At 40.4% G+C, this 22,860-nt stretch overlaps 1 protein-coding gene across 3 annotated transcripts in view; it reads left to right on the top strand.

Annotated features, from left to right (window-relative positions):
* The window catches only part of SH3GL2 (SH3 domain containing GRB2 like 2, endophilin A1), a 227,306-nt gene that overhangs the window by 148,400 nt on the left and 56,046 nt on the right, over positions 1 to 22,860 (top strand). The window contains exon 1 of one of the 3 annotated variants that reach the window (XM_032392341.1): positions 17,396 to 17,417. The exons of the other annotated variants lie outside the window; for them this stretch is intronic. The gene's annotated coding sequence lies outside the window, so the exon portion shown is untranslated. Of the gene's footprint in view, positions 1 to 17,395; positions 17,418 to 22,860 lie in introns of those variants that run through there. 3 annotated transcript variants of the gene reach the window in all.

Below are 22,860 nucleotides of genomic sequence, written 5' to 3'. Positions count from 1 at the left end.
GTAGTGCAATTGCTGGATCGTATGGTAGCTCTATTTTCAACTTTTTGAGGAACCTCCATACTGTTTTCCAGAGTGGCTGCACCAGCTTGCATTCCCACCAACAGTGTAGGAGGGTTCCCCTTTCTCCGCATCCCCGCCAACATCTGTCATTTCCTGACTTGTTAATTTTAGCCATTATGACTGGTGTGAGGTGGTATCTCATTGAGGTTTTGATTTGGATTTCCCTGATGCCGAGCGATATTGAACACTTTTTCATGTGTCTGTTGGCCATTTGGATGTCTTCTTTGGAAAAATGTCTGTTCATGTCTTCTGCCCATTTCTTGATTGGATTCTTTGTTCTTTTGGTGTTGAGTTTGATGAGTTCTTTATAGATTTTGGATACTAGCCCTTTATCTGATATGTCATTTGCAAATATCTTCTCCCATTCTGTCAGTTGTCTTTTGGTTTTGTTGACTGTTTCCTTTGCTTTGCAAAAGCTTTTTATCTTGATGAAGTCCCAATAGTTCATTTTTGCCCTTGCTTCCCTTGCCTTTGGCGATGTTTCTAGGAAGAAGTTGCTGCGGCTGAGGTCGAAGAGGTTGCTGCCTGTGTTCTCCTTTAGGATTTTGATGGACTCCTGTCTCACATTGAGGTCTTTCAACCATTTGGAGTCTATTTTTGTGTGTGGTGTAAGGAAATGGTCCAGTTTCATTCTTCTGCATGTGGCTGTCCAATTTTCCCAACACCATTTGTTGAAGAGACTGTCTTTTTTCCATTGGACATTCTTTCCTGCTTTGTCAAAGATTAGTTGACCATAGAGTTGAGGGTCCATTTCTGGGCTCTCTATTCTGTTCCATTGATCTATGTGTCTGTTTTTGTGCCAGTACCATACTGTCTTGATGATGACAGCTTTGTAGTAGAGCTGGAAGTCTGGAATTGTGATGCCGCCAGCTTTGCTTTTCTTTTTCAACATTCCTCTGGCTATGCGGGGTCTTTTCTGGTTCCATACAAAGTTTAGGATTATTTGTTCCATTTCTTTGAAGAAAGTGGATGGTATTTTGATGGGGATTGCATTGAATGTGTAGATTGCTCTAGGTAGGATTGACATCTTCACAATATTTGTTCTTCCAATCCATGAGCATGGAACGTTTTTCCATTTCTTTGTGTCTTCCTCAATTTCTTTCATGAGTATTTTATAGTTTTCTGAGTACAGATCCTTTGCCTCTTTGGTTAGATTTATTCCTAGGTATCTTATGGTTTTGGGTGCAATTGTAAATGGGATCGACTCCTTAATTTCTCTTTCTTCTGACTTGTTGTTGGTGTATAGGAATGCCACTGACTTCTGTGCATTGATTTTATATCCTGCCACTTTACTGAATTCCTGTATGAGTTCTAGCAGTTTTGGGGTGGAGTCTTTGGGATTTTCCACATAAAGTATCATATCATCTGCAAAGAGTGAGAGTTTGACTTCTTCTTTGCCAATTTGGATGCCTTTGATTTCTTTTTGTTGTCTGATTGCTGTGGCTAGGACTTCCAACACTATGTTGAATAGCAGTGGTGATAGTGGACATCCCTGCCATGTTCCTGACCTTAGGGGGAAAGCTCTCAGTTTTTCCCCATTGAGAATGATATTCGCTGTAGGTTTTTCATAGATGGCTTTTATGATATTGAGGTATGTACCCTCTATCCCTAGACTCTGAAGAGTTTTGATCAAGAAAGGATGCTGTACTTTGTCAAATGCTTTTTCTGCATCTATTGAGAGGATCATATGATTCTTGTTCTTTCTTTTGTTAATGTATTGTATCACGTTGATTGATTTGCGGATGTTGAACCAACCTTGCAGCCCAGGGATAAATCCCACTTGGTCGTGGTGAATAATCCTTTGAATGTACTGTTGGATCCTATTGGCTAGTATTTTGGTGAGAATTTTTGCATCCATGTTCATCAGGGATATTGGTCTGTAATTCTCCTTTTTGATGGGGTCTTTGTCTGGTTTTGGGATCAAGGTAATGCTGGCCTCATAAAATGAGTTTGGAAGTTTTCCTTCCATTTCTATTTTTTGGAACAGTTTCAGAAGGATAGGTATTAATTCTTCTTGAAATGTTTGGTAGAATTCCCCTGGGAAGCCATCTGGCCCTGGGCTTTTGTGTTTTGGGAGATTTTTGATGACTGCTTCTACTTCCTTAGTGGTTATAGGTCTGTTCAGGTGTTCTATTTCTTCCTGGTTCAGTTTTGGTAGTTGATACATCTCTAGGAATGCATCCATTACTTCCAGGTTATCTAATTTGCTGGCATAGAGTTGCTCATAATATGTTCTTATAATTGTTTGTATTTCTTTGGTGTTGGTTGTGATTTCTCCTCTTTCATTCATGATTTTGTTGATTTGGGTCATTTCTCTTTTCTTTTTGATAAGTCTGGCCAGGGGCTTATCAATCTTGTTAATTCTTTCAAAGAACCAGCTCCTAGTTTCGTTGATCTGTTCTACTGTTCTTTTGGTTTCTATTTCATTGATTTCTGCTCTGATCTTTATTATTTCTCTTCTCCTGCTGGGTTTAGGCTTTATTTGCTGTTCTTTCTCCAGCTCCTTTAGGTGTAGGGTTAGGTTGTGTACTTGAGACCTTTCTTGTTTCTTGAGAAAGGCTTGTATTGCTATATACTTTCCTCTTAGGACTGCCTTTGCTGTATCCCAAAGATTTTGAATAGTTGTGTTTTCGTTTTCATTGGTTTCCATGAATTTTTTTAATTCTTCTTTAATTTCCTGGTTGACCCATTCATTCTTCAGTAGGATGCTCTTTAGCCTCCATGTATTTGAGTTCTTTCTGACTTTCCTCTTGTGATTGAGTTCTAGTTTCAAAGCATTGTGGTCTGAAAATAGGCAGGGGATGATCCCAATCTTCTGGTACCGGTTGAGACCTGATTTATGACCTAGGATGTGATCTATTCTGGAGAATGTTCCATGAGCACTAGAGAAGAATGTGTATTCCGTTGCTTTGGGATGGAATGTTCTGAATATGTCTGTGAAGTCCATTTGGCCCAGTGTGTCATTTAAAGTCTTTATTTCCTTGTTGATCTTTTGCTTAGACGATCTGTCCATTTCAGTGAGGGGGGTGTTAAAGTCCCCCACTATTATTGTATTGTTGTCGATGTGTTTCTTTGCTTTTGTTATTAATTGCCTTATATAATTGGCTGCTCCCATGTTAGGGGCATAGATATTTACAATTGTTAGATCTTCTTGTTGGATAGACCCTTTAAGTATGATATAGTGTCCTTCCTCATCTCTTATTACAGTCTTTGGTTTAAAATCTAATTTGTCTGATATAAGGATTGCCACCCCAGCTTTCTTTTGGTGTCCATTAGCATGGTAAATGGTTTTCCACCCCCTCACTTTCAATCTGGGGGTGTCTTTGGGTCTAAAATGAGTCTCTTGCAGACAGCATATCGATGGGTCTTGTTTTTTAATCCAATCTGATAGCCTGTGTCTTTTGATTGGGGCATTTAGCCCATTTACATTCAGGGTAACTATTGAAAGATAGGAATTCAGTGCCATTGTATTGCCTGTAAAGTGACTGTTACTGTATATTGTTTGTGTTCCTTTCTGGTCTATGTTGCTTTTAGGCTCTCTCTTTGCTTAGAGGACCCCTTTCAATATTTCTTGTAGGGCTGGTTTCGTGTTTGCAAATTCCTTTAGTTTTTGTTTGTCCTGGAAGCTTTTTATCTCTCCTTCAATTTTCAATGACAGCCTAGCTGGATATAGTATTCTTGGCTGCATATTTTTCTCATTTAGTGCTCTGAATATGTCCTGCCAGTCCTTTCTGGCCTGCCAGGTCTCTGTGGATAAGTCTGTTGCCAATCTAATGTTTCTACCATTGTAGGTTACATATCTCTTCTCCTGAGCTGCTTTCAGGATTTTCTCTTTGTCTCTGAGACTCGTAAGTTTTACTATTAGATGTCGGGGTGTTGACCTATTTTTATTGATTTTGAGAGGGGTTCTCTGTGCTTCCTGGATTTTGATGCCTGTTTCCTTCCCCAAATTAGGGAAGTTCTCTGCTATAATTTACTCCATTATACCTTCTGCCCCTCTCTCTCTTTCTTCTTCTTCTGGGATCCCAATTATTCTAATGTTGTTTCGTCTTATGGTATCGTTTATCTCTCGAATTCTGCCCTCGTGATCCAGTAGTTGTTTATCTCTCTTTTTCTCAGCTTCTTTATTTTCCATCATTTGGTCTTCTATCTCACTGATTCTTTCTTCTGCCTCATTTATCCTAGCAGTTAGCGCCCCCATATTTGATTGCACCTCATTGATAGCCTTTTTGATTTCTACTTGGTTAGATTTTAGTTCTTTTACTTCTCCAGAAAGGGTTTCTCTAATAACTTCCATGTTTTTTTCAAGCCCAGCTAGTATCTTTAAAGTGATGATTCTGAACTCTAGATCTGACATCGTACTAATGTCCGTATTGAGTAGGTCCCTGGCAGTTGGTACTACCTCTTGTTCTTTTTGTTGAGGTGATTTTTTCCGTCTTGTCATTTTGTGCAGAGGAGAATAGATTAATGAGAGAACAAAATGCTAGCAGGGTAACAACGTCCCCAGAAAATATACTCTAAACAAATCAGAAAAGACCTGAAGCAGTGGGAAGAGAAAGGGAAAGAGAGAAAAAAGAAAAGGAAAGAAAAAAAGAAAAAAGAAAAAGATAAAGATAAAAACAAACAAAAGCAGAACAAAACAAAACAAAACAAAAACAGAATGTGATCAAATATGATCAGGCTGGATTATAGATCAGTGCCACACACTAGATTTTGGGTGTATTTTGGTCTGTTAAAAGAAAGTCCCTCCCAAAATTTTAAAGAAAGAAAAACTTATATATGTACAAAAATAAGGGTTGATATGATGAAGGGATGGAATATGACTGTAAAGATGGAAATTATAAAAAATTTTAAAAAAGGATTTGATAAGTTGTTTGAAAAAAGAAAGAAGAGGATTAAAAAAAAAAAAGAAAGAAAAAAGGGAGAGAATGTAATCAGGCAGGGGAGTAGAAAAAAACCATACACTAGGGATTTAGAGTATATTTTGATCTGTTAGAAGAGACTATCTCAAGATTTTAAAGAGAGAACAACTTATATATATATGCCAAAAATACGGGTAACTACTATGAAGGGATAGAATATGACTTTAAAATGAAAAATAAAAATGTTTTTTTTTAAAAAAGGGATTGATAAGATGTTGGTTGAAAAAGGGAAAAAGAAAAATTCAAAAAAAAGAAAAAAGGAAAAAAAAAAAGACAGTTAAAAAAAATAATTAACTTTGAAAGACTAAAGAATCATGGTAAAAAAGCCATGGATTCTATGTGCAGTATTCCCCTAGCGCTGGAGTTCTGCCGTTCTCATTGATCGGTAAACTTGGTCTTGGCTGGCTGTTCTCGCTGATCTTCTGGGGGAGGGGCCTGTTGCCGTGGTTCCCAAATGTCTTTGCCGGAGGCAAAATTGCCCCGCCCTTGCCGGTCCGGGCTAAGTAATCTGCTCGGGTTTGCTCTCCGGAGCTTTTGTTCCCTGCAAGCTTTCAGTACAGCTTTGGAGGCGGAGAGTGAAAATGGCAGCCTCCCAGTCTCCGCCCCGGCGGAGCCGAGAACTCAGGGTCCTGCTCCTCAGCGAGCCCCCAGAGAAAAGCAGTCAGTCACTCCCATTTCCCCGGTCTCCGGCCACACTCTGCGCTCCCCCAGCCTGTGACCGCGCCTTTCTATCCGGCACCCGACCCCGGGTGGAGTCTCCAAACCCAGCAGATCCCCGCGGTGCGCTCCCGCACCTCTCCTCCCGGGGGAAGAAGGTGAGTCTCCCCGGATCTGCCGCTTGTTGGGTCCCTGCTGGAGGAGCAGTGGCCCGACTGTGCCGCGGATCCCAGTTTATGGCAACCCCGAGCTGAGAGCCCGCGCCTGGGCTCCGTCTCTGCAGCCGGCTTCCCTGCTCCGATACCTGGGAGCTCTGCCGCACTCAGGCACCCCCGGTCTTTCTGTGACCCCGAGGGTCCCGAGACCACACTGTCCCGCGAGGGTTCCACCCCCCACTTCGCCACCAGAGTGACGTCCCTCAGCGGAGCAGACTTCTAAAAGTTCCGATTTTGTGCTCCGTGGCTCTATCACTTGCCAGAAGCGGCCGACGGAGGCCCCTCCCCCGCCGTCTATCCTCCCGAATATCGCCTCGGATTCACTTCTCCGCACGTCCTACCTTCCAAAAAGTGGTCGCTTTTCTGTTCAGAGAGTTGTTGCTCTTCTTTTCTTTGATCTCCTGTTGAGTTTGTAGGTGTTCAGAATGGTTTGATCCCTATCCAGCTGAATTCCTGAGAGGAGACGAAATCCAGGTCTCCTACTCCTCCGCCATCTTGCTCCGCCCCTTGTCTTGCTTTTGATGCTGTATGTGTTCTTCCATCCTTGCCTCCACCAACTTCGAGGGTCTACTTGTTATCAGGAATTTATATCCTGAGGAGTCAAAAAGATGAGTTACATAGTTTTTGTTCTCAAAGAATCTTCAGTATAGCCTGAAGATACCTGTGTACCCTGGTTTAGTCAGAGTAGCTATAGGACTTTGAGTAGGTTGCTTTTAAACTCCCTGAGTATATAATCTGAATGATACAATCTACCTCTTCTTCAGGGCTGTTGGGAAAACTAATGGGAAATCAAGTACTTTCCCATAGTCGTGACAAATGTTACTTCGTCCTGTCCTAGTGTTAAATATGCTGAATGTTACTTTCCAGAGTGGCTAAGCTAACTAAGATTCCAAACTCTACAGCTTATAGCACTGTAAATGTGAGTTAACTATTTCTAGACCAAAGGAACTGTTTCCAAGACTATTTCCAATCAATGTTTTCATGATCTGCCAAATTTAGGACAAATTATGAATATGAAGAGAGAACAAGATCTTACCTGAAATATAAAGTTCAGCTTCTGGAATCAGACACATGTCTTCCCCTGTGCATTGGAAAGTTTGAATGCTCTTGTACTTACCAATATTTAAACTATAGTACTATGTGGAGAATCTTTTCTGCACATCATTTCTTGTTCCACCTGCGCTAGTAACCTATAAATTGCATGTCTTTTTGATAAGTAGAATTTCTTTTTTTATTACTTATTTACAGAAACTCCCATATATTTTTGATACGTTGAATATCCTATTTATAAAGTTATAGTTGACCCAAACAAACAAAATCATCATTGACAAGGTAGATATGAATTTGTAATTTATCAGTAGAATGAAAGATGTTTTAATTTATTCTGCTGGTTTTAAAATTATAATTTTAGTATAATCTCATCTCGCAAAAAAAAAGAAAATTAACTTGGTACCAAGACATAACACAACAAAGAGATTAACCTGAAGATGAATTAATTGCATGATCTTCTGACTCTTCAGAGTGGAGAGAAGACAATGAAACAAGAAATTTACTTCCTAGCATTTTTTGATGTCTGTAGGTGTTTTTCACCTAAAATATGAGGGAATGTGAGAAATAAAGATAAAGGACTTAATACTCAGTTTTCTACATTTTACTTTTAAAAAAGCCCCATAGCCTGAGGAATTAAAGATGTACAGCGATCCAAACTGGTAGTTCTAAATGTATGAGCCATGACATCCACTTATACCATGACCCCTTCATAGGTAAGCCTCCAAAATGTGTTCAATGTATACAGTTAACGTTTGCTGCAGTAGTTGCTACGTTGTCTTCAAGAAGAAACATTTTGATGAGATTGAAGGGCAATGTGCTTTTCAGTGAATAACCATGGCAGATCAGAGGTGGGAAGTTTTATTGGAAGATCGGGCTGGTAACCAAATGAGGTCTGTGTGTCAAGCTGCAGTGGTCGCTTCTTTATGAGGCTTCTAGCACTTCCTTTCTTGCTAATTTGCTTGGGTTCTGCATCTCTGTTTAGCCCCTGAGATTGGCGGCTTGGATTGAGTGCCTGGATTTTGGCTCCTAAATGCAGACCCACCAGACCCCTTATCTGACTTGGGAAATTTGCATTGAAATGGCCACATCCAGTGGCTTCCATGGAACTTGATTATTTCAGGCTTTCTTTTAGGATTATAAAAGTAATATACATTCATTATGAAAAGCATAAACAAATAGAAGGAAAGAAATTAAATAATTTATAATTCTCTCACCAGAGATAGTTTTGATATTTAGAGGACTTAGTCTTCTCATTTAGATTTTCTATATGTATATATTTTAACAGGATCCTATGTTTTAAGCCTGATATATTTTCACTTTACAACATGTAATGAATATCTTTTCCTTTATTTTAAGTAGCTGTGCGTTCCTTAAATGAAGATACCAAATTTTGCTTAACCAGTCTGTTGTCTGTTTCTTAGTTTCTTGGGAAAGTTTCTTTTAAATTTCCTAGTCCTTTTTTAGCTGATGTAAGGAAAAAAGTGTATTTTCACATGTGCTCACTTATATCCTTGTTCCTCAGTATGCATTTGTGGTTTTGACTACCAGTAAGAAAATAAAGACCATGATATAGGGCAGTGATGTCAAAAGTAATGCTTAGGCATCTTACCTCTGTGGTCCCAGATGATCTCTTAGCACAGAGATAATGAGGCAGAATTAGAGCCAGACGCTCTCTACCTTACCTGTCTGCATTAACAATAAAATGGTTACAATAATATATAATAATCAAATAACAATGATTAAAGTCATAACCAACACTTAGAGCACTCACTGAGTATTAGGCACTGTTCAAAATGCCTTCACACATTTAAGTTAATTTAATGTTTATAACCACTCTGGAGGGCAGGGACCCTCAAACACAACAATATAAAGGATATTTCATATTACTAAACCATAATTCAGACTTAAGTGGGAAAAAGACAAAGCAAATTTCTACCTATGTTAAAAGTCTACAATAAGAAGATTGAAGGTCTCTTGAATCGGGATGGTGAACAGCAGTCCAAAAGTTAGCAGACCTTTCAGCATTGATATATTTCTGATGCATTAATGATCGTTGCAATGAATGTATCAACGGAGGAAAGCAGTAGAGGCAGCAACCAGAAAAAGTACTGCAAAATATAAATACTTCGTTGGTAGTTATTTTTATTTATTTATATATAAAGGTTTTATTTATTTATTTGACAGTGTGAGCGAGAGAGTACAAGCATGGGGAGCTGCAGAGGGAGAGGGAGAAGCAGGCTCCCCGCTGAGCAGGGAGCTCCGTGTGGGTTTTTTTTTTTTTTCTAAAGATTTTATTTATTTGACAGAGAGAGCACAAGGAGGCAGAGCGGCAGGCAGAGGGAGAAGCAGACTCCCCGCTGAGCGGGGAGCCCGACACGGGACTCGATCCCAGGACTCTGGGATCATGACCTGAGCCAAAGGCAGACGCTTAACAGACTGAGCCACCCAGGCGCCCCCGTTGGTAGTTTATTTTTGAATGCTCTGCTTCAGATGGGCCAGATTTTCTGACCCTTTTAAGAGGAAAAAGCAGTTCTTTTTTTTTTTTTTTTTTTTTTAAAGATTTTATTTATTTGACAGAGAGAGACACAGCAAGAGAGGGAACACAAGCGGGGGGAGTGGGAGAGGGAGAAGCAGGCTTCCTGCCAAGCAGGGAGCCCGATGAGAGCAGGGAGCCCAATGAGAGCAGGGAGCCCGATGCAGGGCTCAATCCCAGGACCCCGGGATCATGACCTGAGCCGAAGGCAGACAATTAACAACTGAGCCACCCAGGGCGCCAGAAAAAGCAGTTCTTATGAAGTGATAGTCTGCATAGGGTTTTTAGTGACACTCTTAATCCTAGTCAAATGTAATGTAGCCCAAGATGCACATAGAACACTATAATAATAGCTAAGGATTCACTCCCTCTCTACCCAGTTCCATATCCCCTTGGAAGTACAATCTGTAGACTGTTTTTTAGATGAGGAATCAGAGGGTATTGACAAAGTGAAACACCTGCCCAAGATGATATAACCAGGCAGTGGGAGGATTAGAACCCAGGAAGTGTGGCTTTTCAGGCTTCCTCTGTTTATCTAAGTTAACCTCAGACCTGATCTGCACCAGTCCTGATCATAGTGATTATGAAAATCTTCTATTTAGTGAGCTTTCTTCGTCTCCACTCTTGAACAATTGACAGTTTTTCCTATATGCATTTTCAACTTACAGGTTCTTATAGGTATGTGGCTGTTACCTTTTCTCTGCTGGACAAGATCTTGTTGAATACAGTTAATATCCATTATTCAGAAGAAAACATTTTCTCCATGCCATTAGAACATTCATTTCCTTTTGGAATATTTATTTGGTTTTCTATTTGTAATTGTAATTTTGAATGTGCAGTAAAATGCTGGTTTACAAAAATTCCTTCTGTTATCAGATGGCTCAGCAGGATTTAGACACCTACAGGTCACCTCCCTTCCCTGTCCGATGGGACTGCTACTATCACCTCTTATTGTCTTTGTAAATTGGCCATTTTCTTTTGTGTAATTTATGTCTGTATCTGATTATAACAACTAGGCTTCCAGGAGGAACTAGTAGATGTAGCTGAGAGATGCATACCCAGGGCACACTAAACACAATTAGCAGGTTCTTCGAGTTAGCTCATTATCTCAGCTTGACTAATGCCCATGCTCTCTTTCTCTCACAGATGTCTTTTACCTAAATCACCAGTGCCTGATTGGTAAATTTGCCTTTATTATAAAAGAAAAATAGCATTCAACAGTAAAAGCTCATTTAGAACACTCAGAAGACAAAAAAATATACTGTTTACTGAGAGCCAAAGCAAGCTTATTGCAGTGGTATAAATAAATGGTCTTTATGGATTTCATTTGTGTTATTTCTGTACCAAGGTTTTTATAATGTATCCTAAAATTCTCACCTTATATATTCTTTTGTAGCACAATAATCAGTGTTTAGGGAGCCTTATAGCATTTCTTCTTACTGTACCCACTATTTTTACAAACCTTGAAATCTTATATTTCCAATAAAAAATATGAATGGGGCACCTGGCTGGCTCAGTCAGTTAAGCATCCAACTCCTGGTTTCAGCTCAGGTCGTGACCTCAGGGTCCTGGGATCGAGCCCTGTGTCAGACTCCATGTGCTGGGGATGGAGCCTGCTTGAGATTCTCTCTCCCTTTCTCTCTGCCTCTCTCCCCGCCTCTCTCCCCGCTCATGCACACACATGCACACTGTCTCTTTTTCTAAATAAATAAATAAAATCTATTAAAAATATGAATGAATAAATTTTTTGGTTGTCTTATATAATTGGTCTCACATTACTTTTACCTTCAGTATCACCCACATGGCTCACGTTTATAAGCTGTTAATAATAATTTAGTGAATCCTTTCTGAAAACTAACAAATGATTCTATGTATCTTTCATACCTCAACTTAAATACAGATGGCTCACTGACAGATCTAGTTGAGAAATGTATCTCAACAGTCTGTTGAAGATGAAAGAGCTGTTGACTTCTCATAAACATTCAAACCATGTATATGAGAGATTTTCTCTAACTTCAATAAAAAGGCAGCTTTCAGATAAAATCATTTAACAACTGAAATCTGTATTTTCCTTCATATTTTCTCAGCATTACTTTGCTGTGGTAATTCTTCCATATTCTTCCTCAATTCGCCTGAGAATTCCTATTACCTATGAAGACCATTTTCAAGTATGTTTTGGGGGGGTGTTTCTCTTCACAATCAGAATGTCCATATCTTTTCCTGATTTTTCTTTCAGCACTCTGGCTCCCATTGTTTTTGATGAGAAGTAAGCTGTTAATTTTACTGTGGTTCCATTGAACAAGTTGTTTTTCTCTTATTTATTTGGGCAATTTACCTTTGGCTTTCAACTTTTTTTTTTTTTTTTAAAGATTTCATTTATTTATTACAGAGAGAAAGAGCATGGGAGGGGGGAGGGACAGAGGGAGAAGCAGACTCCCTGCTGAGCAGGGAGCTCGATGCAGAACTCGATTCCAGGACCCCGGGACCATGACCCAGGCCGAAGGCAGACACTTAGCTGACTGAGCCACCCAGGCGCCCAGCTTTCAACATTTTGATGAGACTGAAAATGGTTCTCTTTGCATTTACTCTACTTGCAGTTCATTGAGCTTTGTAGAAGGGTAGATTAATGTTTTTCATCAGACTCGGGAAGTTTCTGTTCCTGTCTCTCTCTTCTGGTATTTTCATTATGATTATGTTGTACACTTAATAGTGTTCCACCTTTCTGAGACTGTGTTTATTTATTTATTTTTGTTCATTCTTTTTTTCCTTCTGTCCTTTGGATTGCTTAGCCATTCTATTCATGTTATCATGTTTGCGGATTGCTCCTTCTGCCAGTTCAAATCTGCTACTTACTCTTGTGAATTCTTCATTTCAATTACTGTTTTTTTTTTTTTTTGACTCCAGAATGTCCATTTGGTTCTTTTTCATAATTTCTTTTTATTGATACTCTCTATTTGATGAGACATTGCCATTATGGCTTCCTTCACTTCTGTAAGTATGGTTTCCTTTAATTCTCTGAATAGATTTATAAAGGCTGCTTTCAGGTCTCTGTTAATTCCAACTTCTGGGCCCCTGTAAGTTTCTATTGCCTGTCTTTTTCCTTTTTTATTTCCCTATTTATTTATTTATTTAGTTAGTTAGTTAGTTAGTTATTTTAAGTAGGGTTCATGCACAGTGTGGGGCTTGAACTCATGACCCTGAGATCAAGAGTCGCATGCTGAGCCAACCAGCCGCCCCTACATACATCATTTATTGATCATTTGTGTTTAAGCTGTCTTCGCCATTTGAGTTTGTGTTTGGCTTGTACACTGCTCTCACAGTTCAGGGAATTCACAGTTTCCTCCCGCTTTAAGTCTGGTAGTTCAGAGGTCTTTCCTCTAGTCTCTCCTGAATGGGTGCAGCTCTGGAAAAGGCCATGAGGGATGAATGTATTTTTATTACATCTGACTTCCTGACTTCCTCCGAGGTTAGAGGGGCTTATTGCTCAGCCAGTGTTGGCCAAAGGTTGTGCTTTAGCCCCTTTTAGTCAGTAAGGCTTCCACATTTTGCTGATGGACCTGTGGTATAACTTGGGGAATTTTTTTATGTCTATTCTATATACCACTATGGTTACTCCTGAGGGGGTTCAGCCTAGGATGTGTTCTTGACCTTCTGTCCCCTCAGGGATATGTGTGATCTCAGGAGGACTCTTCTTGGATGTCTCTCAGGCGCTCTCTATTGAACTTATGGCTGGTTCACTTTGTTCTACTGATACTGTGAAGCTACTAGCCCCCATGTAATTAATTGCTTGCCATCAGAATCTCCATTGTTTTTGACAGAGTCCTTCGGCATGGATGAAATCAGACACTTCAGACAGTGTGGTGGAGCTCTCTGTAATTAGGGCCTGCCTCTCCTCCTGAGCAGAACATCCGTGCCCCTGCGGTAGAGCTTTGGGCAGAGGCAGCAGCCTGCTTCTCCCAGAGGGTCAGTCCTTCTCTACAAGCAGGCACTGGGTGGCCCCTGGTCTTCTAGCTTGCTTCTCTCAGTGTACAATCTCTATATTCTAGGAGTGAGCTAGAATTGGGGCAGTTGGGGCCCCATTATTCTCAACTTGTTGCTCTTGAGGCAGAGCCCTGCCCTACAAATGGGAACTGAGTGGGGGAGGGGAGATGTAATGGTCTTAGCAGCCCCCGCCCAGCTCTGTGTTTCGGCAGTGGGGGGGCTGGGGGTGGAGGAATGAGAGGCACAGGCAGCTGGTCCCTGTCACGTGAAGCCATATCCCTAGATTAGCTGCTGGGAAGAGAGGGAACCCCCATGTTCTTGGCCATATCCACCCAAAGTAGAGCTCTCATCACATGCTCTTTTTTTTTATTTTTTCAAGGCTGTGTTCCAAGTTAAATGACATTTAGCTCATCTGATGACTAATCCTTCACTGTAGTTGAATATGCTCGTTAGTTTAAGCTTTCTTTTGTCTTTATGTTCCCTGTTGTTAGAACTGTGAATGCCACTTCATAACAAATAATAAATGTCTGTGAATGAGTGAATGGATGAATGAATGGATGAATACCATACTTTTCAAGTGATATGTTTATATTTACCCAAAGGGAGTGATACATGTAATGGGGATTTCAGTACTTTGGGACCTGCTGGGTGTGGAAATAGGTCTAGACTCTCCTGACTCAGCCCAGTAACAGCCAGCCAGAACTTTTAAAAATAAAAGGGGTATGAAAAACCACTACATAACATGAGGAAGAAAAGAGAACCCCATAATAGAGCCAACCTCACTAGCAAAAAAAAAAAAAAAAAAATAATAATAGGGGCATGATGTACATTTTATAAAATAAGAATCACAGAAGATCAGTTAGTGTGAAAGGATATGCAGCTTCTCTGGTAATCAGGAATATGGAAATTAAAACAGTGATGTGATATAAATTAATAACCATCAGATTTGCAAAAATTAAGAAACCTGTGAAACAATATTGAGGAAGATGTGGAGAAATAGGAATTTTGCTACACTGCAGGTGGGGCTGTAAATTGATGTAACTACTTTGGAGAGTAACCAAGTTGAAGATTCATGTACTCACATACTTTATGACACAGTAATTTCACTTCGAGGCATTTATCTTAAAACTCTTACTGATGTAGCAGGAGGCACTCACAAAGGGATGCTTATTGCTGCATTGTTTGTAATAGTGAAAAACATAAAACAACCTAAATATATATCACTAAGGAAATGTATAAACACATTTTTTAAGATTATTTATTTATTTATTTGACAGAAAGCAGAGAGAGACAGTGAGAGTGGGAACACAAGCAGGGGGAGTGGGAGAGGGAGAAGCAGGCTTCCTGTGGAGCAGGGAGCCCGATGCGGGGCTCGATCCCAGGACCCTGGGATCATGATCTGAGCCGAAGCAGACGCTTAACGACTGAGCCACCCAGGCACCCCTGTATAAACAAATTTTGATATATTCTTACAGTAGAACATAATATCCAGTTAAAGCGAATGGTTTACCTACAGCATATTGTATAAATTTCATGTGTAAGAAATTATAGAGGGATAATGTACAGTGAGATACCATATATATGTCAAAAAAAGAAAATATGTCTTTATATTGTTAATGGATACTACACTACAGGTGTCAGCAAACTGTGTCTTGTGGGCGAAATCTGACCCATGGCCTGTGTTTGAACAATTTACAAGCTGAGAATGATTTTTATATTTTCAGAATGTTGTAAATACAAAAAAGGGAGGGAGGGAGGGGAAACTGATTATGACTTTTCTCCATAGCAGGTCAGACCTCCAAGGGAAGCTTTGAATTTTGAAAGAAAATTTGCTATATAAAAGAAGAATGATTTAATTAAAAAAAAATGTGTGTCATAGAATATATCTGATTTCCTTAGCCCATTGGGCTGCTATAACAAAATGCCATAGACTGGGTGGCTTATATATGGCAAAAATTTATTTCTCATAGTTCTGGAGGCTGGAGGCCCAAGATTTGGTGTCTGATGAGGAGTTTCTTTCTAGTTTAATGAACTCATATTCTTACTGTGTCCCTGCATGGTAGAAGGGGCAAAGGAACTCTCGGGTGTTTCTTTTATAAGAGCACCAGTCCGTTTCATGAGGGCTCTGTCCTCATGATCTAATCACCTCCCCTAGGCCCCACCTTCTAATACTGACCACATAGGGGGGCTAGGATTTCAACATGAATTTTGGGGACACAGATATTCAGCCTGTAACACTGACTTTCAAGTGCTAGCTATTTCTGTTTTCCACTTTCCTACAAATGTTACCGGCTCCTGTACGTATGTTCTGTATGCCGAGATTCACATCCCCTCGGCCTAGCCTGGGTGGACAGGTCCAGCATCCCACCTCCAACCTCCGTGCCCTAGCATTTTCTTCTCAGTCTTGGAATTTTTGGCTTTCCTGTGTGTCGCGGGACATATCAGTTAAAGCACCTGTAGGCAGCCTTTGACCAGGGGGAACGTGAGTCACATGACTGCCTGAGCTTCCTTACGGTTCTTCCAGGGAGCAATACTGCATGGCTTCTCACAGGGATCCTTCAGGATCAAGCCACATTGCCAAGCTCCAGCTCAGAACACACCTTTGGCCTTGCCTTTCTCTGCCCCTGCCCACTCCCCCTCTCTGCTTGGTGGGACCACTGCTCCTTTATCCGGGTCCCAGCTACTGCTTTGGGGATCTCCAAAGACAGACACACGGGCTGTAGAAGAACAAAACTGTCATTTGGGAAGGACAGTAATATCTCGGGGGGCACAGAGCATAAAAGGAGCTTAGATTATATTTGTGACATTTTATTTATTTAAAAGTATCCATAACAAATAGGGCAAAAAAATGCTAGCTTTTAAAAGGCCAAAGTGGCTTTTATATGGGTGTTTACATTTTGGAGTTTGAAATAATGTGCTGGCTTTCTCTGTGAAACTAGTCTTCCTCTTTGACTTTTAATTTTTCTTTGGGATCCTGTTTCTTGCAGTGCTTAAAACCCAATTTCTATCTAGGCATGTTCATCATATCTATTTGAGTGGAATTAATTCATTATGAGAATAAAAGAGAGGTGCCTGGATTTAACTAGTAGAGAAGACGCACCATAGTAATTAAATAGCAGGATACTTTCTCTCCATTTCTTTCTTTCTTTCTTTCTTTCTTTTTTTTTTTTGTACTTCACAATATAACTTTCTCCTCCAGCAGTCGTGTGGTATCTAAGACCTTCTGCTTTGCTAAAGATAATCTCCTAAGCTTTAAATGACAGGCTGATACATACTCTAAGTTAGGAAATATTATGTAAGAGTAGGTGGTAATTCACTCAAGAGAAACACAGTTTGTAGGAAACTATAAAATAATTCATTAGAAAATTTCTTTTAGGTTTCAGAAAATTAAGTCCTACTGTGGGTTTTCATGTGCCGTGTAGGGAGGGGAACCAAAACTCAAACAAAAGAACAACAACTATATATATACATAATATGTTTTATTCTCTAAGCCTACTTAGAGAACAGGATGTTTTCATTAGCAAATTTGGGACTCGATGCATGCAGGACTTCTTCCAGAGAGAAGCCATATGTTCTCTTGTGCACGCCAGACTTGTGACAGTCACGATTCTGTGGTCCTGCAGATGAAAGCGAAATGTTGTAGAGCCCTTACACCAGGAATCAGACCTCTTCCTAAAGCAGCATCCTTTGTGATGCCAAGTGCCCATGTGACTCAGTGACTTTGTGTGAAGTATATCTAGCGTGATGTTATAAAATCATAAATCCTCTCACGTTTCGCCCTCATTGCTCCAAGGAAGAAAGTCTTCATTTAGTCCAAGAGGGTCTGCAGGGTGTGGGTCCGGCTGGATCTCTAGCTTCATCATGGATGCTTCCTCCTTCCCTCTCTAACCTTTATTCTTGCCGGCCTCTTGGAAGAGCCAGGCTTACCCCCATATTCCTCAGGGCCTTTACACATCCCCCTCACTGCATCTTCAGTGCCTGACACCTCAAAGACATCCAGTAAGTATTTTTCAAATGAATTAATGACAGATATTAGAAAGTAGCCAAATTCTCTTGTGGCGTCCATGGTGGAAAGCAAGCCCATAAAAGGCTGCCTTTGTCTGATTCCTTCTGTTTTGTGTATTTTTTTGCCTTTATCGTTTATCTTTTTTTTATTATTATGTTCAGTTAGCCACTGTATAATACGTCATTAGTTTTAGATGTTGTGTTCAATGATTCAGTAGTTGCGTCTACCACCCAGCGCCCATCACAACACGTGCCCTCCTTAATACCCATCACCCTGTTTTTAGTGGGTGTTGAGTAGGTCAACTCTTGCTTTTACTCTGCTTTGTCTAGCTGCTTTTCATTAGATTTTTGTCAACAGTCATGCCACCATAAAAACAAAACAAAAACCCCTGTTTAAGATGGTACTCTTAGAGAATGTGTCCAGAGCTACCGCTAATTACCCTGTTTTCTGTATCTACCTTTGCCTTCAAGCTTTGTCGCCGGCAGAGGGGAAAGAAGACAAGGCAACTACAGTGATTGTTTAGGGGAATATCAGCAAATAGAATTGAATATAAAAAGGAAGTTAAAGGAAAAAATAAGCAGACCAGATTAGTGTAGAGGTTGGTGTGCTTTTCCCCTGCCTTCTCTGCTCCTACATTGCCGACCAGCTGTGTACCAGGGCCGCGTTAGGCACCGCGAAACAGAGATGAGCAAGACTGAAATCGCACTGCCTTCCCGGAACTCTGAACAGTTGGAGAGGCATTCAACTTGATGACAATGATACGAAATGCAGTCTAGCAAGTGCTGGGTAGAGTGAGGCCCAGGGGCTGTGGGAGCCCCAAGGGGTTTGGACTTCTTCCCATGGGAGAGAACAGTTGACCCAGTGGTCGTGATTCAGGAGGCATATAGGCGAAGGAAGGAAGTTATGGACTTATTACTGAAGGGCAGTAAAACCAAGTTGATTTTAAAAAAGTCTTGTGACCAAGAAAATTTTAGTAAGAATTTTTAGCCACATGAAGTTATTGAAAACAAGTTCGATGTTTTAAAGTATTTTTGCCCATTAAAGTGTCCTCTGATGCTGCTGCCATCTATTGATTACAGCCAACCCAAGTGGACCCTTTCCTGGGAAACAGGTTCTACTGGGTCTGGGAATCAGGACCTGGGGTTCAGTCCTGTCTCTGGTCCTGCCTGGCTGTCTGACCCTAACACGTCTGTTCCTCTTTCCCCCACTTACTCAGGGTTCCCATCCCTGCCCTTTTCCCTACTCTCTAGCACACATAAGTACCCATGAGATAGTGTGTTCCCTTCAACACTCCAGGTTTACTCCTGCAGTGATTCTCTTCTGATGGGTGACCAGACCTCCCCTTTCCTCCAGCCCTCACCCAAAATCATAATTGGAATTCCTCATTTTGCCATAAAAAGCAGACTATACTGTATAGGCTTCTGAATGTGTTCATTTTCCTTTCTTTTTTTCCTACTTACACTCTTGCTAACTCCATGAACCAATATACCACAGAACTGTGGTAAAATGAGTTGATTTGACAAGAAGAGGTCACTTCTGAAAAATGCATTCTCAGTATAGCATTACATTCTGAAATGTAAATTATAAATTCAACTCTAGTAACAAGCATCCACAGCTATACCATTTTGCTCTTAAAGATCCTCCTCTGGAATAATGCCGTATATGGTAATGGCCCTCAAACCTTTAACTGGGCTGTATTTTGGAATGTGTTTGTGTTTCTTCTTTCCACCACAAGTTCGTCCTAGGTAAAAGCCTTCTGGAAACCTCTGCCTTGCTGTCACCATGTCCATGAAATTCCATGTGATGTCACCTTGTGACTCTTAAGGAAGTACTCTAAGTGGTGCTTGTAGGGTAATGACATGGATCCTTTGCATTGGTGAGGTACTTTACAGTGGACCAGAGCCCTTAGTCAGTTACCTTCTGTGATCTTCATGACTGCCCTGTGAGGTAGCTTTACACCTCCATACAGAGGAATGTTATTCAGCTGTAAAAAGGAATGGACTAACGACACGTGCTACAACATGGAAGAACCTTGCGAACATTGTGCTAAGTGAAAGAAGCCAGACACAAAAGACTACATAACTAGATGATTTAATTTCGGTAAAATGTCCAAAATAGATAAATCTGCAGAGACAGAAATTTGAGTAATGCTTGTCAAGAGATGGGGTATCGAATGAAATTGGGGGAGGAGCCCAGGGAATGATGCTAATGGGTACAAGGTTTCTTTTTGGAACAATGAAACTGTTAAAAAAATTAGATTATGGTGATCATACAACTCTATAAATACATTAAAAATCACTGAATTGTATACTATAAATGAGTAAACATTGTAGCATATAAAGGACATCTCAATAAAGCTGTTAAAATTTTTATTTTAATTCATTCTTTTTTTCCTACCTCCCAGACCTGAAGGACAAGAGACTTCAAAACAGCAGACACTGGGCCCCCTTCTTAGTATCCATTTGGCTTCACCTTTCCCCCCGGGTACCCAGCCTCTTGAAAGTCTGTCCCTTCTAAATATCCCTCTGTCCTTTCCTCTCATGTCCAACTTGAACAAATGAGAGAACAGCTTCTAAGAGTCCCAGAACTCACCACCTACTACTGACCAGGAGGTGCTGACATTAGCACATTAGTAAGCTCGTGCAGAGTTAGAAAGAGAATATTCCAGCCTGTGGCCTTTCCATTTTACTTTTTGGCATATTTTTATTAGTGCTCTGCAAGCAGTCATCTCATTTAAGAGCAAGTCTCCCACATGATTGGAAAGCACTGGGCTGAAACTTGAAAGAAAAGGAAGCCATTAGTGTTTGGAATGCTTGAATAGTGTTTAGAGCCTGTCCCCAATTTAATGCACAACTTTGAACCCCTGTAAACCTGTAGAAAAGCCAAGTATTTTCCTGTTGCTTATCAAGTGCTATATATATATATATATATATTCAAGCACATATATATGTATGTATATACATACATATATGTATTTATAGAAGAGTATGAAATACAACTATTGGTACATAGTGGATTGAGGCAGTCGGAAATGGGACAATCAAGTCAGTAGCTTCTTTTCACACCTGGAAAGCATATTGGGAAAGAGGAATCAAGTTAGCTCTTAGATGGTGGGGGATGCAGGGACATTACTCTGAAGAGATGCTCCAGCTATCGTAGCTGCCTTTTCTGTTACGTGTACCCTGGAGGAGCAGAGGACACAGGAAGTTATAATACTAGAGATTGTGGGTAAAAAGGCAGACCAGGAATGTGTGTGATGCGGGAACCTCCGCCACTTCTCTTCTGAATTCAGCATGAGCCTCCGCGGTGTGAATCTCCAGAGAGTTGGCTGCAGTGCAGGCAGCAGACCTTGAAGTCAGGGGTAGAAGCCGATTGGTGCATCTGTCAGTGCATAGCCTTCTTAGATGGTGATGGGCTGATTAGCATTTAGGAAGTTCTGCCTGGGATCATAAATGAAATCTATATCTATATATCTGTCCTGTCACTAAGGTGCTTTTTAAGGTTTTTGGTTTGGATGATGGAATTTCTGCATATGTGAATTATCAAACTTGATATCTCGGATAGGGATCCATCTTTCTGTCTTGTGTGGTTATTCTTTGTTCCCAGTTTAATTCCTTTGTCAGCAGGTCAGTGATTTTCCGTATAAGATCATGAGTCTGGTATCTCTTCGTTGAATCACTTCCATGACCATCTCTGAAGTCTCTTCATAACTTTTCCGTATTGTTATTTAAGGTTAAGCTTATGATTTGTTATTGCTGTTATGAGCATGGTGCTAACTTCCTATGGCTTAGGAAGGGAAGAGCATTTACCTCAGAATAGAGCTTGGCTGCCACATTTGGTGACATAAAATGCTATATGGAGAGCTGATTATATTGATGTGTGAAATACTTGTAGGAAATCTCTCACAGGTTTTCAGATCCCCCTTGGCTTGCAGCTTGTCCCTGATGATTTCTTTCTGCAAAGCTGAAGTACCTACCTGCGGCATGTGGAGGATGTGAAGTACCTACTTGGGATGTGTCCAAGCATAGTGATGAAAATGGAGCACATTCGGAGCTGCTTGCTCTGCAGCACAGCTGGGACTGAACAACTGTCAGGCACTCTACTTTGCACGGGCATTTCCCCTGCTTCCAAATGGTAATTTTATAGGCATCAAGTGAGATGGAAGAAATTAGGAGGATGTGTTCCTGTTGTCTGATTCCTGGTATCCTTTTGATCACATGTATTTTGCCTTTGAGCCCATTGTGCTAACCTATATCACATAAATAGCAGTTTGCATGGTCATAGAGCTATCAGACTCTTGAATTCCAGTGGCTCTTGGCATGATTGTTCTAACCAGCACCCCACTGTCCTCTGCTTCCATCCTCCGGGGTTGCTTATACTCATTTGAGAAACTAATTCCTTAGTTTCTTTGATCCTTCTCTTTCCAGATTCTCCCTTTAGTTTCTGACTTCTTTTTTTTTTTTTTTCATGGTCTTTTTTGTTGGTTTCTCCCCCTGCTAGCCCTTAATTATTGGTGATGCTCAGGGTTCCCTTCTTGAGCTATAACTGCTTGCTCGTGCATGTTCTACCTGAGCAATCTCATCTGCTCGTCTGCTACTTTTACAAATCAAATATAAAGTGCTGACTCCACATATCTCTCTCTTGTCCTGACCTCTCCCTACAGACTCAGACTCATATATCCAATTGCCTGCTCGACATATTTTATTTGGACTTCAAACCCAGTGAATCTATACCTGAGTTCTGTTCATTTGTGTTGATCCATCCATTTGCCAAAGTCTGAGACCTAAGAGTCATCCTAGAGTTCTCTGCTTCTCTCTTATATCAAATTAGTCACAAAGTCTTGATTACTTTATGCCGTAAATATTTACTGAGTCCATCCTTACTCCCAGAGTTCTTGGTTCAAGCCATCATCTTCCACCTGGAAGATTGTAGGATTGTAGTAGAATTCTGACTGGTGTCTTTGTCTCCAATCTCCTTTTTTTCCCAAGTCAGTCTTCATTTTGTAATCTAATGATTTAAAAATTAATTTAGCTATGTCATTGCTCAGCTTAAAAGCTGCTAATGGCTTTCCATCAACGGTGAGCTAAGGTCTTATAGTAAGTCACTTTGGAATATATATTGGCTGTTTATTAAAAAGTTAAATGTACGTTTACCACTAGACCCAGTGGTTCCACTCCTAGGTTTCTACTCAAAAGAAATGAGAAAATATATCCACACAGACATGTATGCAAATATTAATAGCACTATTCATAATAACCCCAAACTGAAGCAATTCAATGTTCATCAGCAGGAGAATGGATGAACAAACTGTGGTATAACCATGCAGTGGAGTACTACTCAGCTATAAAAAGGAACTGAACTACTGATGCAGGTAACAACATTGAATCTCAAATGCCTGTGCTAAGTGAAAGAAGCCAGATATTTAAAATTACCTAT

This window comes from Phoca vitulina, unplaced genomic scaffold (assembly GCF_004348235.1).
Source record: "Phoca vitulina isolate PV1807 unplaced genomic scaffold, GSC_HSeal_1.0 scaffold67, whole genome shotgun sequence".
In the NCBI taxonomy this organism is placed as follows: domain Eukaryota; kingdom Metazoa; phylum Chordata; class Mammalia; order Carnivora; family Phocidae; genus Phoca; species Phoca vitulina.
Note: the sequence above shows the minus strand (reverse complement) of the source record. Positions and strands in the feature narration are given on the sequence as shown.